Below are 16,780 nucleotides of genomic sequence, written 5' to 3'. Positions count from 1 at the left end.
ACCCTTGCTTCATATTAATCTTTTATTTTGAAACAAGCACCCTTGCGTCCATCTTGCTTCATGCTAGAATACTTGTATTAGGCAAGGTTATAATGTAATGTTTTATGTACGTGCGTAATAAAGGCTTTCTGTTTTATAATATTATATTTATTTAAAACGCATTATGTTAGAGATGATTCAGGTTATTTTGTAAGACTGTTTTTTGGGGCTAATTCTCTTGTGAAGAGAAACATAACAGTCTTTTTGACCGTATTATACTCTCGTAATAAGAATGAAATACGTTATAATATATTTCCTCCGTGGCTGGTAACTAATCTTTTGGTATAACATTGTCATTTTTCAGAGACTACTAGCCACCGAAATGCGCTGACCAAATTTAGAAACCGTTATTGCCTCTTCAATATCTGAACAAATGGTATCAAAAGAAAGTATTTATCATATATTTTTTTCGTTTGGTAAGTGATTAACGCGGCCCAGGTAACTGGGTTGTGGAGGTCAGATAGGCAGTCGCTTCATGTAAATCACTAGTATTCGGCTGCATCTGGTGAGACTGGAAGCTGACTCCACCATAGTTTGGAAGAAAGGCTAAGCCATGATGAAGTGATTAACGCGGTATCTTAATTCATCAAGCAGCATTAACACCTTTAGTGCTTCACATCAAGACCTACTTCAGCTAGGCCTCTGATCTTTTAAACTTTCGCGAATTAAATAGCCCTCTGAAGCTAGAAGACTGCCACCTTAAATATTACTAAGTGGACCATCTAAAGAATGCCCGTGACTGATGTCTCTTCACCCACTGATCGTTACCATCTAATGTCTAGTGAGTGGTTATGAGCTATGAGCATCTCGACAGTAGCAATTAGCTATGTAAATCAATATTAGATATTAATCAAGTGTGATTCGGATGAATAGTCATTATCGCGTTGTCGTAAATGAGTGTTTATTCAAGCTCTGTGTAACGATCTAATGAGTGTTTATTCAAGCTCTGTGTAACGATCTCGAGACACGTAATGTAGTTAATCGTTTCTAGACAATTTCTTATTGTTCAATATTTGTAAATATATGAAATTGATATAATTTTTAGTGTTTGTTTCTGTGAGATTTTACGTTTGATGATGAGCAAAGAAGATGTAAGGTCTGCTACACACATATTCAGTTCGGCATGTTCGGTTCGGCAATATTTATCTAACAACAAAATCGACTCGACTGACTTGTTCGGCTAGTGCCGATCAGATTCATCTACTATTCATGTGTGTATAGCAAGCCTAAGACGAAGCAGAGGCAAAATGTCTTATAAGATCGCTTTTATATAAATTAAGTATAATAAAAAAGGTACTATTTCAAAGAGAAAATTCTGTCAAAACCATATTCAACGTAGGAACTACAATGGCATTTTTAGTGTCCATATTATAAGTAGCTTTATGCTTAACGTATTTTATTTTGTACAACATATTAAAAAAAAAAAGTGTTTGCAGGGATAGCCAGAGGTGACTCTTAATCCAAAAAGGCGTAATATGATTTATGTAAAACTGTAAAATTCATCATTTAAAAAATATTAAATTATAATGAATTCCTGTTGTTTGAAATGATGCAAAAAGTCCAAGTAGCTGTGTATTAATGTACCGTGGCGCTTGTCCGAGTTGCAATAGTTTTCGTGTCAGGTGTGGTGACGCAATGTGTGGTCACTCGAGCCTTCCGTTCACCCGGTCATGTGGCCGATAGATTAGAAAGATAGTGATAGTATGTGTTGTAATATAGATGAGATGGTAATGCAGTTGTTCCTTCATTCAACTTTTAGCAAATTCTTTAGTAATATTGTGGGGCTTGATTCCCACATGGAGTAATTATTTGTGCGATCCGCAAATCGTTATTTCGCATCTGGTTGTCCTCTGTTTGTATGTTTGTAAAAGTCCTCGCGATGCAAGAGCAATTCTTAAGGCGAGAGTTGTCTAAAAAAAAACAATCTGAGGCCCAATTTCACCTCCTCTGAATAAGTATCAGATAGCGTATCAGAAAGAGTTTGAAAGTGGTTTTCACAAACTTTCCTATACGGGGTTTGACACTTAACCATAAATGTAAAACTATTCTTAAATTTCAATGTAAATCTTTTGTGGTCACATAGTCAAGTATTTGAAAATCTGGGGTTGCTCTATCTGCTTTACATTGTTACACATCATAATCATTACAGTTCTTACTAAAGTAACAAATCTAATAAAAAAATAGATTTTCTTTTAATTACAATTACACGTGTGTTTCTTTCATTCAATGTTTTATTCCCACGAATACAATACGAAATATCAAAGGTTATCCCTCTTATATAAATATCGATGATTGAACAGTTGAACACTGATCACGAACCAAGTTGATGATCTCACAGTTACGAGAAGAATTGTTTATGGCGTGATTCTATCTCGTATATTAAAATAATCAATATAATTACCTTGACGTGTTCAAAAAAATATACGAAAAAATGTAGCCACTTGCCTGTTAATACATACATACATAACATCGAAGGCGAAATGGCGCAGTAGTTAAGGTGGTCGCCAGGCCACCAACGATACGTCGGGAGGTCGTGGGTTCGATTCCCGGAGCAAATATTTGTGCGATCCATAAATAGATGTTTCGGATCCGCTAGTACGGTGTGTCCATTGTTTGTATGTTTGTAAGTCCCGACGACAAAATAGCAATTCTAAGTGCGGGATTAGTATTTATAAAAACAGTAAAGGTCAAGCCTGTTATACCCGAAGGCACAAATGTGCTGTTATACACAGGTGTACAAAATGCACCCACGTTTCTGTATTATCAAGGTTAGTTCCATGTAATGGGGGGCTATTGCCATTTAATGTGCACCAAACCCCGAGCTACTATATATATTCTCATATAAATTAGAAGAGATCGATAAAAGCCTGACCCGGGAATCGAATCGTGAACCTTAGGATCAGTTATTTTTTTCATATATACATTGCTGACCACATTTCTTAGCATTACACAATTTCTGTGTAAACGATTTTGTAATACGTCGATTCCACTTGTGTGGTCGGAATTGACAGGTCTTTATGTGGTCATGCATTGTATTGTGATATTATTTAATTAAGAATTTTGAGTAATAGAATACGGGAAATAACGCGAACACGCATTTTACCTCAAAATGCCTAACGTTTTAACGCAGGCTGATATCATATTAACCATTGCGCCACCACGCTTCAACAAAATTACATCTCAATCTATCAATTAAGAGAAACACGGGCGGATGTTATTAAATTCGCGTTAATCTCAGTTTAAATAAGTAGTATTAAGTTGAATAGTGTCATGTTAGACCACCAGCGACCACCAGCGACCACCGGCGACCACGATTAGCGACACTGACACCACTTTCCAGTATATAATTGTTATATCATTAACCTACTGTATGAGATTGATGGATGGGAATTTAAATTGCTTGAAGTAATAATATCTTGATAAAACTGTACACTAAAATAAATTAGTATTAATAATAGAGCACCCGTGATAGCCTAGATAGCTAAGGTAGAGAGGTGGAAAGAATACGAAAAAATATGATTTTAAAAATAAAAAGGGTTGTCCGGGCGAAAATTTGTGACTGATTTAAGCTTTCTAGAATTATATATTTAAATATTATTTTATTAAAATCGTTTCATTACTTATTGCCACCTCCCACGCGCATGGTCGACGGTTTGGACTCAAAGCCAATGATTTTTCGAAGTTATGTGAGTTTAATATATTTTTTAAGAACATGCAAAGTCCCCAAACCCACTCGGCCCGCGTGGTGGACTTAAGGCTTAACCTCTCCCTCGTTTGGGAGGAAATCCGTGCCTAGCAGTGGGACAATAACAGGTAAAAAAATAAGCATTGGCTGCCCATGACCACGTATTTGGTGGTCACTTAAACAAACAGTAGTTCCTCAAATCTAGTGTTCTTGAATTCGTAATAGTTAACTGTTAAACTGCATTTCAAGTGTAAAGAATGTGCTACGTCATTGGAGTCATGTTTGTACAGTTTATACGGATTATATTCTAGACTCACTGTTTAAGAGAGATTTTATTTAGACACATGCTAACATAGTGCTTAGATAAAGTAACTACTATGCTATTAGCGAAATGACTAGTAGAGATTTTTCAACGTCAAATAATAATTCAAGGAGTAGCTTGTATCTGGAGAATTTTGAAAAACATCATGGAGAATCTTTAAGCACGTGAATATTATTATAACTAGCGGTGAAAAAAAAAAATTAGTAGGTTAATATAATAAGGTCATAAATTACGATTACACCTAAAATATTACTTACAGGTCGTGGTCTGTAAACTAAGATCTTTTTGTGGACCGTTCCACCTTAACTAGTCAGTGCGTAATGTACTTTTTTCTAGCTATGCTGACATCATCACTTAATATTCAGAAAATCCAGTTGGTTACTAAGATTACAAACAAACAAATGATGGAACAGATACTCAATCAATCAATATAACATGAGATAAGATTATACAGATAAAATCTCTACGATTTAGCATAAACTAACTTATGTTGGTCTTGTACTCGACATTGTTGTTTTTGAAATGTCAATTTTTGGCTTAAGAATGTGGCTTGTTACAAAGAAAAAAAAATATCTAAGGTTGACTAAAATTCCTGTGCACAAATGCACAGGGTTTTCCGTGCATCAAACAGTGCGTTTTAATCGGTCAGTAACAATTAAATAAGAAATTTTATTTGTCTGCTTAAAGAATTTGTCACTAACTAAAGTTTATAAACGATCGCGGCTTGTACACCTCATACTATGATGCACCGTTGTGCAAACGACGGGCAGTAAATAAACTTCTATACTAATTTAACCACTGACCACCCGAAAGAAAAATCAATATTCAAGCTACTATTAGCTTAGAATCAAGAACTATTACGGAAGAAGTAAATATCAATGTCTAACAACTATCTAATTTACAAGCGAAGACATAAACGTTAAAAAAACAGTAATACATAAGACAATATGTGTAGAAACTTAGAAAACATCTGGCAATCCTAGACATTAGTGCACATACGTGGGAACTCAGACACAACAATTATGAGCGAAAAGATACTGTCTATGCGCTTTCCCAAACATTACAGCGTCTTAGTACTGTTGCATACTGCGAGATAAGCTATGACATCATTTCAAAGACGTTATCAAGTGTGGAACAATGTGTAGTTAGATTTTTCTATATGATTTATTATGTGTTAGTAGCGCTGCCTTCTCAATTTTGTGCTTTAGTTACTGAATCATGCATATGCAATTTACCAAATTTTTTGGCCTGTTTATAACCCCACGTGGATGGAGCTTCAACAATAGCTAGCTTGGTACAAAATAATACTAATATACGTACTATTTATTTTAAATAATCTCCTATTAATTCGCTATCGGATTTATGTAGCTGCTTAGTTTCTAATCCCCCGTTTCGGAGCACGAGTAAAAATGTGTAAAAGTCCCCGCGACACAAGAGCAAATCTCAGTGCGGGAGTTGTCTTTTTAAATAAAAAAAATAAAAAAAAACTTAGTGAACGATATTTAGGTCAGTTTAGGTATGATAGTTTTGCTTAATGCATCAAAAACTTGAATGATACACCAGACATTTTATTCATAACCAGTCATCAAAGCCATTTTTCATAGCGATTACCTCATCGCACAGCGTGTACGACACACCTAAGTATTACGCGATGTGACACCAGCCACACAAGCGTTCCACATTGTTATATATTTTAATATACATACGACACACGCTTCCGTTATTTGACGCTTTCGATTCCACACTTATTGATGACTTAGCCTTTTTTGACCGACTTCAAAAAAGGAGGTTCTGAATTCGACTGTATCTTTTTTTCTGTTTGCTACCTCATAACTTTTTGATGGGTGGACCAATATTTTTAACAACTCCCGCACTAAGAATTTCTCTTGTGTCGCGGAGATTTTTAAAATCATACAAACAACGGACACAAAGTACAACTAGACCCGAAACAAATATTTGTAGACCGCACAAATATTTGTGCCGTGTGGGCATCGAACCCACGACCCGTCGATGCAGGCGTAGTAGCGTGGCGACTATCTTAACCACTACGCTACGGAGGTCGTCAAATAGGAGGAGGTTTTAAGTGGCAATTTTCTCGTAAGCTTGTTGACAGTAGAGATTTAATTTTTTTTTACAGTTAAGAGAGATTTAATCGCCGTATATTTTATATTTTACCGAAGTTTTGCTTGATATGTGTGTGTGTGTGTCACCAGACTATTAAATCTATGGTTGTTTGGGCAAAATAATTTGCTACAAATTATGCATTTACAATTTTATTGTAAGACGCATAGTTTCCGAGATAAAGCGAAAAAAGTGTTTCCACCCCCTTTTCCAAGATGGCGGCCGGGGGACAAGAGTGGCGACCCCACAAACTTCAAGTTAAGCTTCTATTGACCCCCCCTACATGTTCCAAAAATAAATTGCGTCCTCTAATAAATGAGATATTCGGCCCTCAAATTGTAACATTTCAATGGACTATAAGCAAAGAGGTTGTTTGTTTCATTTGGCTTTAGATTAACACCCTCGTAATAATAATGTATAATTATTGTTTTATTCTATAATACTAAATGAAGGTATAATACAGATTAACATATTATTAATCAAGTCTTAGCTGCTATCAGACTAATCCATTTTGTGGTCACTAATCCGAGTTGCATTTTTGTGGTCATCAACCCAAAATCTTCCTTAGGGTGAAACCATTTGAAGATTTAATTAATATTATATTATTGGGTTTTCATAAACAATATAATATTAAAAAATACAAAAACTTAAAAGCCCTTTAGGGGGAAAGTTTTATAGTTAGTTTACATGTATGTTGCTTCTTTCAGTGTCACTACTGAAGCTAGACTTCAGATAAAATGATATGTTGTACAGTGATATTGTCAATATGCACTTGACATTGATTAATTGTCACGTGTCGTACGTAATGACAGACAACAACTAATAATGCCAACGTATTGCCATCAATGGGTATAGTCAGACTGGCATATTCCGGCTATGAGGTTTAACCGCCTATTTGAATTATCACGATTATATATATTTAATATAGGTTTCTCCATTTTTTATTTTTCTGATAAGGTACATGTTTTTATTGTTTTTTTGTAGAGCAATCAAACGAGTATCAGTTTTTTAGGTTACAATAAAAAGAGGTATTTGCACTTTGCACATCGATTTACAACTGTTTTTGTGTTTACGATATAAAACTAAAGTTAATTTGCTTGTCGTTCTTTTGGTTGGTAAAATATATGACCATAATAAGGATGACCGAATAAAGAAAAAAAAGCGAAACCATAAATTACGACAAAAAAGAACCTAATTTGCAATGGGTTAATCCTTTCATAAACAACTACAACAGATCGTGAAATTACTGTTCCTTGGTCTTCATCTAACACATGGAAACAACGCATGACAATTTCTATGATTCTATGTATGTACTTATACTTATTCTAATTATTAACACAACGCCTTATAATAGCTAAACCCTGGCTACCATATTCGTAATGTAATATGACTTTAAGACTACATTATTAATTTGTAAAAGATTTTTTTTAATATATTAAATTCAGTGTACAGAATTGACCTCTTTACAGATTTGTTATAAGTATGTTTAAGTAAATAATTAATATAGCAAATAAAAAGCATTTATTATTCTATTTCCACAAAAAAGTCTGACGTCACAACACAGCAAATGACGTCAGTATCCATTAAAACATGTTTTAAATTCAGCCGCGGTCGCAACAGAATTAAAATGATCAATTTTGTAAGCAGACGCGACCGTCTCACATACTTATTAAGTAATTATTTTACTTATCAACAACCGGTCTGAGATCTTTGCTCATCTTGTGAATAAATACTTAATATTCTTGTCTGTCTGTTTTTGTTACTCATGTAATTGCTGCTTCGATTTTGATGCTATTTTTTCGTATTTTTATTTCGCACATGTAAAATGATCTGCCAAATCACAGTGTGTACCGAGGCCGAAACGTCGAGGAAGTACTTGAATTTTAACGATCAGTTAACTAGTTTTAAGTGTTTATGATCACCGGTCGCATTCACTACAGAATTCACTAGAATTAGCCCAGAAATTATAAAGGGTGATGATGGACGTATATCGAAATCCTAAAACGATTCACGTGGTGCAAAATCAGGGTAGCGCTATCCATATTATCCTATAGCTCTATCCTTTTCTTAGAGTATACATCGGATAGCTTTAAAACTCCTGAATATGGTCCCAGGGGGCTGACTTGCTGGCTTTCATACAAAATATTTAATCTTAAACCTTGACGCCTTTGTGCCCTCTGCTCCCTACCATACGTCTTTTCTTGCTTGTTTCTAAATGCAAGCAGAGCCACGGCTAAACCTAGTACTTATTTTTAAAGTACAAAGTACTCTTCAAAGAATAACAACTGAAACTTGTATCATTATTCACATACTTATAATTAAAAATAATGGATTCCAGTATTTTTTTCACGAAAACATACCTGTATTTTTTTGTTCTTTTTTTTATTTAGTACTTATTATGATGGCAAAGGAACTTCGAGTATGAATCGCTAATTGGTTATTTTTTGCGACAAAAAACTTAAGTTGTTTACTGAGATGGCTCGTAATATAATTTTAATTGTATTTTTTTGTTTTAACGTACATTAAAGTAGTTTATATTCGCGTCAGTTTGAATTATTCTTGTTTGAAATGGAGTCGTCGAATCTAGAATAATTTACAAATACATACTTAGTTAAGTAAGGTTATATTTTTTTAAGGAATTGAATTGTGGTGCATTTGCCTTCTTCAAATTTGGCACTCGTTATCAGGGAAATCTTATTGATTTTTCGTGAATTATGTTAATTTGAGGCATTATAAAATAAGCTTTACAAACTTACGAACTCATTACTTTGCATTTATCGCATTATAGCAACATATAATGCAGATATAGAAAATCTCCAAAGGTACAATTATTTTCAATAATACTTAAAAATCATCATCTCTAATCAGCTCAGTAGTTTCCAAGAAACAAACACACAAACGTTTAACCTTAACAAAGTCGGTGAAGAATATAGTTCATTGCTCCGTAACCTTAGCCTAGAAGTAACGCAACTAGTAACCAATTGAACGCATTTGCATACAGCATCGCGTGCGAACTATTGCGTGCATGACGATGAGCACGCGTTTTGCGTTCGTTAGGATCAACGTGTAGGTAACGTAGATGAAGTGATGTGTCTTTGTTGGAATAGAAGGTTATATATTTTGATCCTAGTATAATGTTTAAAAATTGGTTGTCGTTGTTGCAATATTCGTTCAAGATTTTACTGAACTGCGGTCCCAGATTTGATGTCTGCGTGTTGTTTTATTCCCAAAACGACTCTAAATCGATGAACTGACAATATTTTGACGTAAAGAATATTAATATATTTCTTTCAATACACAATACACGCGTTAGATCAGTGTATATTCCTTGGTAATTTAAGCAAGCCATGTTTAGAGTGCAGAACAGCATAGTTTTATAAGCCATTGAAAATAATAATTATAATCAAAACAAAGTCAATAATTATTAATTGTCGAAGAGGTTAAATTGTCTTCATAATTCTAAATCGTTAAAAACATCCTCTGGACTGTACTTCAGTGAGCGTTGTTCTCAACCCTCGTAACAATTACATCAAAGTTATAACAAACGCATTACATTGTGTAACGAGTACTTAAACCGATGTAGGTCGAACTCGGAAGTGCTTTCAGTTGTTTTACACGCGTGAAAGGGATTCAATGCATTATGACGAATGCATTACTCTGATTCAAACACGAATTTGATGAATTTCAACAATGGCGTTTTCTTGTTTCTAATGGTTAGATCTTTTCTTAATACTGGCTGAAATTTTTGAATATGAAATCGTGCTGTAGCGCGATTCTCTACCACTATCGACTATCGACAATCGGCTAACTATCGAGAAATTTTGTATGAAAATCTGAGCGCCTCTAGCGAGCGTCGTAAGAAATATTCTCGCAGTACATTTTAAATGTCAAACTCTTGAGACTAGAAAAAAGTTAGAGAATCGCGAAACGATTTTTCTTTCCTAATTTTTTTCATTGATAAAGTATCAGTAAAGGATGTATGTAATTTGTAAAAACGTATACAGTGTTTACTAATAATAATAATTAGACCTGAAATATAATGAGAAGTTGTCATTAGACTATAGATTAATGTATTTGTGTGACCTACTTTGATATATGGACTATCTCTTTTTACTATACCTATGTGAAATATAACAAGCCTGTGACAAGGTAAGTTTCATTACGACGCATTGAGGACAGTAGTTTCAGTAAAAACAAACAAATATATTAATACAAAAGTCTCAAAAGTAAAAAAAAACCATGAATAAATATATCTGACGATGCCTAAAAAGTTATTTTTTTAACGGAATTTTGTAACAAGAGGATAAGGCTGTATTTTATTTAAATAAGAAATTTAAATAATGTAGAAATTAAAATGCTGATTACGTTATATGTTTCACAAAATCCAGTGTCATGGTCAAACTGCAAACTTAGTGACGTTGGATAAATGATGAGTCAGTGCTTCTTTCTCATGAAATAGTTAGTGATTATGACATGTTTGAAGATATTATAAAAATGTATGGTTAGTTTATTGATAGAAGAATTTTTTACATTTACTTATCAAATTATTAAAAAAATACATTTAAAAATGTGCAAATGAAATATTTAAAATTGTAAATATTATAAGTGTGTAATACAACGAGGTACTTTGACTATTGTTGAGTAAAGAGTGACAAGGCGTAATGATAAGTTGAATCTATTTTGCTGAATCATGGCATAGGATCAAATATGTTTGTCGAGAAAATCTTGCAAAAGATTAGTTATTTACTTTCATAGTCACAATTATAATAAACTTCCCTATTTAAATACGTCAAAACTTTCCTAAAATTAATAAAACCAACTTTGCATTTGATGTTTCTATACACTTAAGCATTATAGATTACTTTACCAGTAAAAGTAAACTATTGTATTAACTTAAAAATCTGTGTTTATCTCATGTTTAGATTTTGTTTATATTTATAAATATCATTGGACAACTCACATACAGTCATTTGATTTCAAACAAAACAAAACTTGTACTTTAGTAACCAAATAATTACTGATTTACATACTTAAATTATATGTACAATATTTGATTCACAAAACAAATTAAGATCGCAAAAAGCATACATTTCCGAAGTGTATCCTATATTATTTATTTTACTATCAAGAACCTACTACCATCTTGTATTTAAAAAACAATTGTTTCGTAAAATTCTCCGCGCCCACCTCTCGTATTGGTAACACTTTCGTACAAACTATTCACTTCCATACTAATAAATCTGAAAGTCTGTCTGTTACGCATTAACGGTCCAAAGATCTGCACAAGTATCTAACATTCACAATGTTACTATATTTTATAACGATTTTCTTTTCAAGAGAGATATGTTAAAACAAATTTTAGCATTAATGTATATTTTTTTCGAGTAGCTGTGTATGCGATTGCAGGTTATGTGGTCTTTAGTTCAAAGCTCAGGTCAAGCTAAGTGCTAAAGTTGGGTTTTTCAAAATTTTGAATTTTACCAATCGGAAATCCCGGACTTCGGATACGTCCCCGGTATTTGACTAAAGACTTGCCTGCTATAAAGAATGTAGTAAAGAAAAATGGAAATCTTATATACGGCAGTTTCTGCTTACACTATATCTTTGGTATAAAAAGCCTAAAGTTATAAAGTAGTCCAGATAAAGAAAAATATTAGCACAAATTTAACCCATGTCCCACTGCTGGGCAAGGATTTCCTCACGGAATGAGAGAGGGGCTATGCCTTAAGTCCACCACGTTGGTCAAGTGCAGGTTTGGGACTAAATATTAATAACACGTCTACAAAATTGACTAGGTACATTATAAAAATATGTTGTCAAAAATGAATGAAGCCACAGGAAGAGTGTAAATTATAACATGACCGGTTCCAACATAATCTGTCGTTGGTACGGCTTCTTTATTTGTTTTGACTGAAGACTTGACTTCAAGGTTGAACTGAGTACTTTGATATTATGTATGTGATTAGTGAACCGTGGATATGTATGTCGTAAGGAATCGTAATGGATGTTTGAAATGATTTTACGGCTCCCCAACATCCTCCGTTCCTACACGGAAAATGTAGTCAAATATTATTATGGTTCGATCAGACAAGTTATGTCCATCTATTGCATTCACGGCTTTGAAGCTACATTTTATTAACGTTATCGTGAAATTACTGATACCAACTTTCTTGCTAGTACCGTCGTATATTTCACTACTGAACGGATTTTTAATACACAGATAGTTTATGACCTAGAACATTATCATTGGTGTGTTTCTCGGGTTCGTACCATTTGCGAGGGAGGTGCCAACTTATATTGGCAATCAGTGCTTCTAATACTTAAAATAGATTGTTTCCTTTAATTGTAAGGCGGTTCGTTATTACACAATTAATTGACAACTCAATACATATACAGGGTGTCCCAAAACTCAACGATAATCCGAGACCGGATGAAAGGCCAAGTCATACCAGTTCTGGGAAAAATAAAAAAAAAATTCCATATCACTTAGTTCAGCAATAATAGACATTTTTCAAAAAAGTTGAAATTCCACACCCTTGGTCGCATTTTCAAGTCCTGTGATCACCAATGTCATAATTTCGTTGCGTTTTTTTTAATTTCGTGATCTTCAATAAATACGCTATTAATCGTAAAACAAATTAATGCACAAAACATTGTTAATTTAATGAAAAAAAGGTAAGTTTTAGTGAGTCGTGGTTCTCAAAAATATCGTTAGTTAACTTTGACGCTTCATATTGAAAAAAAAATTTACTGCACTACCCTTGGCAAGTTATTTCAAAAGTTGGCGCATTTAATCAAGATTCTAAAATGGTGCAACACTTGCCACTTTTCTTTCCATTAAAAATGTTATTTTTATTTGAACGAAGAGTATCCCCGCAGATGGATCGGACACAGTAGTTCAATTTTATGACCTCCTCATTCCTCCGGTCTAAATCCAGTAGATATTTTTGACTGGGAATGCATAAAAGAAAAGGTCTATTCGAAATCAATACAAAATCTATCAGAACTTCGCCAGAAAATGCACACAGCGTCAGAAGAAATAAATGCAAGGAATTTTGCTTGACTGGTGAAAAGGTCTTTTGTAAGGCGTTGCGGAGCCTGTATTCGAGCCAGAGGAAAACAATTCGGAATTACTTTAGTTTAAGGAAAATAATTAAATAAGAACGATGGTTCGTTCATTGTTTTTTTTTTTAATGATTATAACCTATTAGGTTTTTAACATTAAATATTGGTTATGGACTAACTCCATTACCTCTTTGCTAAAAATAATTGCTTTCCTCTGGCACAAATACAGGCTCTGCAACGACGTACAAAAGATCTTTTCGCCAGTCGTGCAAAAGTTCTTGCATTTATTTCTTCTGACGCCGTGTCCATTGTCTGGCGAAGTTCTGATAGATTTTGTATTGATTTCGAATAGACTTTTTCTTTTATGCATTCCCAGTCAAAAATATCTACTGGATTTAGACCGGGGGAATGAGGAGGTCATAAAATTGAACTACTGTGTCCGATCCATCTGCGGGGATACTCTACGTTCAAATAAAAATATATTTTTTAATGGAAAGAAAAGTGGCAAGTGTTGCACCATTTTAGAATCTTGATTAAATGCGCCAACTTTTGAAATAACTTGCCAAGGGTAGTGTAGTACATTTTTTTTTCAATATGAGGCGTCAAAGTTAACTAACGATATTTTTGAGAACCACGACTCACTAAAACTTACCTTTTTTTCATTAAATTAACAATGTTTTGTGCATTAATTTGTTTTACGATTAATAGCATATTTATTGAAGATCACGAAATTAAAAAAAACCCAACGAAATTGTGACATTGGTGATCACAGGACTTGAAAATGCGACCAAGGGTGTGGAATTTCAACTTTTTTGAAAAATGTCTATTATTGCTGAACTAAGTGATATGGAATTTTTTTTTTATTTTTCCCAGAACTGGTATGACTTGGCCTTTCATCCGGTCTTGGATTATCGTTGAGTTTTGGGACACCCTGTATAAATATTTTAATTGCTTATTTAATCTTCTAATGTGTTGTTTCCGATTGCTTTTTTATATTTCCCGTCTTTATAACTAGTTATAGCATCAAAAATCATTCTTGTTTTTGCGGACGAATTACGGAAGATGTTATTAAATTGTTGATACAAGTATTTTGTTTGTTTGTGTCTTTAATGACATTGTACTGATAACAAAGTTTGTAACTACTTACAAGAAAGAAGGTACAGATATCTTGCTTGAACGATAAGAATTGTAAATGATAGTATACCTATGTACTATTTTACATAACATGAGTCGAACTGTAGTAAAATTTGGGTATTTCTATGTTATCACAGTTCTACTGTAGTACTGACTTTATTCCTCGCACTTTATATATAAGATTTTCTTTAAATACTTTCTATCAAATGGTCATTAGTAGTTTACTTCATAGTTAATCGAGCTATCAAGCTACCTGTGCTGCTAAGACTGCCATATGCTATCGGCTACCACGTTTTCATTTAACTATCGACACTAAGGTATGAACCAAAGCTGCACAGCACCAAAAAAATAACCGATATTTTTTACGGAACGTTATTTTTTTTCAATCTATACTAATATTATAAAGCTGAAAAGTTTATTTGTTTGTTTGTTTGAACGCGCTAATCTCGGGAACTACTGGTCCGATTTGAAAAATTATTTCAGTGTTAGATAGCCCATTTATCGAGGAAGGCTATAGGCTATATATCATCACGCTACGACCAATAGGAGCAGATTACCAGTGAAAAATGTTACAAAAACGGGGAAAATTATGATTCTCTTATGTGACGCAAGCGAAGTTGCGCGGGTCAGCTAGTATTAGATAAAGCATTTTTCTCCCATCTCACCTCTCGGAAGACAATAAAGACGGATGTTACATACCTACCCAAGTGATTGAAAGATTCAGTGCGATTATAATTACCTAATAAAAAACCATTAAAATGCAAACAAACGTCACTAGGTCACCATAATAAGAAAGATTCTAATTACTCCAACTATCTAATGGGAAATCATAGTAGATGTTCTAGATCATTGTACATGCATATGTCATTGTTACTGCTACTCACTTGTATGGGAAATATGTGTAATGAATTGTCACTTGCTGAGAAAAATAAGATAACATGCACGTTTGAAGTTAGAGTAACTGTTTTAAGCCTGGATGGAAATTTATTTTTAGACAACTCACACACGGCTATTTGAATCAAAACGGATAAATGGTTGATAATTGATAAACATACTTATACACATTCAGGCTCAGAACAGATAACCGTGCTCATGACACAGGCTCTCTAATAAATTAGTGGACTATAGTAGAAGACCCGCGGCTCTATTTAGTGCATATTTTAATTATTTTGAAATCACTCCCTAAAACAAATTACACGTCCTCCGCGGCGCAGTAGTGAGGGGTGGTCAATGGTCATCGCGCCACTACCATTGTGTCGGGAGATAGTGGGTTAGTTTCGTCTACAGAAAAAAAATATTTGTCTTATCCATAGATGGCTTTTTTGGTCTGGTCTGGGGGTCTTGGGTCTGGTTGTACTTTTCCTCCGTTGTTTGTATGTTTGGAAGAGTCCTAGCGATACAATACCAATTCTAAGTTCTGGATTTGTTTGTATAAAAGAATTACAGGCGATTGTACCCGCTCGAGTTTATCAGTCAATAATAAACGCATATTATGCCTGTTACAAGTAACAAGTCATTATATACATATAATAGCTTTTTTCATTCCAAATCCTATAACTATATTATAAAAAGTAAGGAACATTCCTTCACTAGTCCAACAAGGTAAGTTTTTCAGGAGATATTGCACATACAAGGCATGTACAGCTGTCATAAACGCACTAATGGATTGTTAATCGTCAGTTTTTCTGCTGATCACAATCAGAGCGTGCCAACTGTCCGCGATTCGATTATATACGTCTTATATATCACTTTATAATTAACTAGCTTCTGCCTACGACTTCGTCCGTGCAATTTCCAGAGGTAAGTAGTATCCTATGTGTTAATCCAAGTTATCAACTAATATTGTACCAAATTTCATAAGTATCTGTCCAGACGTTTTTTGTGAAAGAGAAACAAACATACGTCTTTACGTCTTACTTATGTCTGTAGCAGTATCAAATATGAATGCGGCTCTACTTTGGAAAAAGTGCTTGTACCCTCCCCTGGGATGTAATTTAGCACGTTGACAAATATTATGGAAATCGGTCTAGCCGTTTTTAAATTTAAAATTTGATTAAACTTATTAGTTAAAGATCCTTATAATTTTATATTTAACTCACTACAAAGTTTCAGAGATTTAAAATTTATCGTCTCAATAAATAAATCTTAAAACCTCAAGTACGGAAAATAGTAAGACAAAAGTCTCACATAAAGAGTAATTGCTTGCTACAATTACAATGAGTATCGAAGGAAAACAAGTGAATTATTTAACCTTTAAAGGTTTATCTTTTTGCGCACAACACTGATCGATTATAGGAAAAATCACTGTAAAAAGAATGTACTGATTTTCTGTTCGAATAGTTTCTTTATAATCCAAGCCTCTGTGTATTTATAAACAGATAAAATAAAGATTTTTATTTACTTTAGGTATTTTT

The 16,780-nt window shown here is 33.8% G+C and overlaps 1 protein-coding gene across 7 annotated transcripts in view; it reads right to left on the bottom strand.

Moving 5' to 3' along the window:
• Window positions 1-16,780, bottom strand: part of M7BP (Myosin-7a binding protein) — a 131,295-nt gene that overhangs the window by 34,255 nt on the left and 80,260 nt on the right. The gene's annotated exons all lie outside the window — the stretch shown is intronic.

The sequence above is a fragment of the Anticarsia gemmatalis genome, chromosome 1, assembly GCF_050436995.1.
Source record: "Anticarsia gemmatalis isolate Benzon Research Colony breed Stoneville strain chromosome 1, ilAntGemm2 primary, whole genome shotgun sequence".
Classification (NCBI taxonomy): Eukaryota; Metazoa; Arthropoda; class Insecta; order Lepidoptera; family Erebidae; genus Anticarsia; species Anticarsia gemmatalis.
The sequence above is the reverse complement of the archived record's forward strand: the minus strand, read 5'-3'. Positions and strand labels throughout refer to the sequence as shown.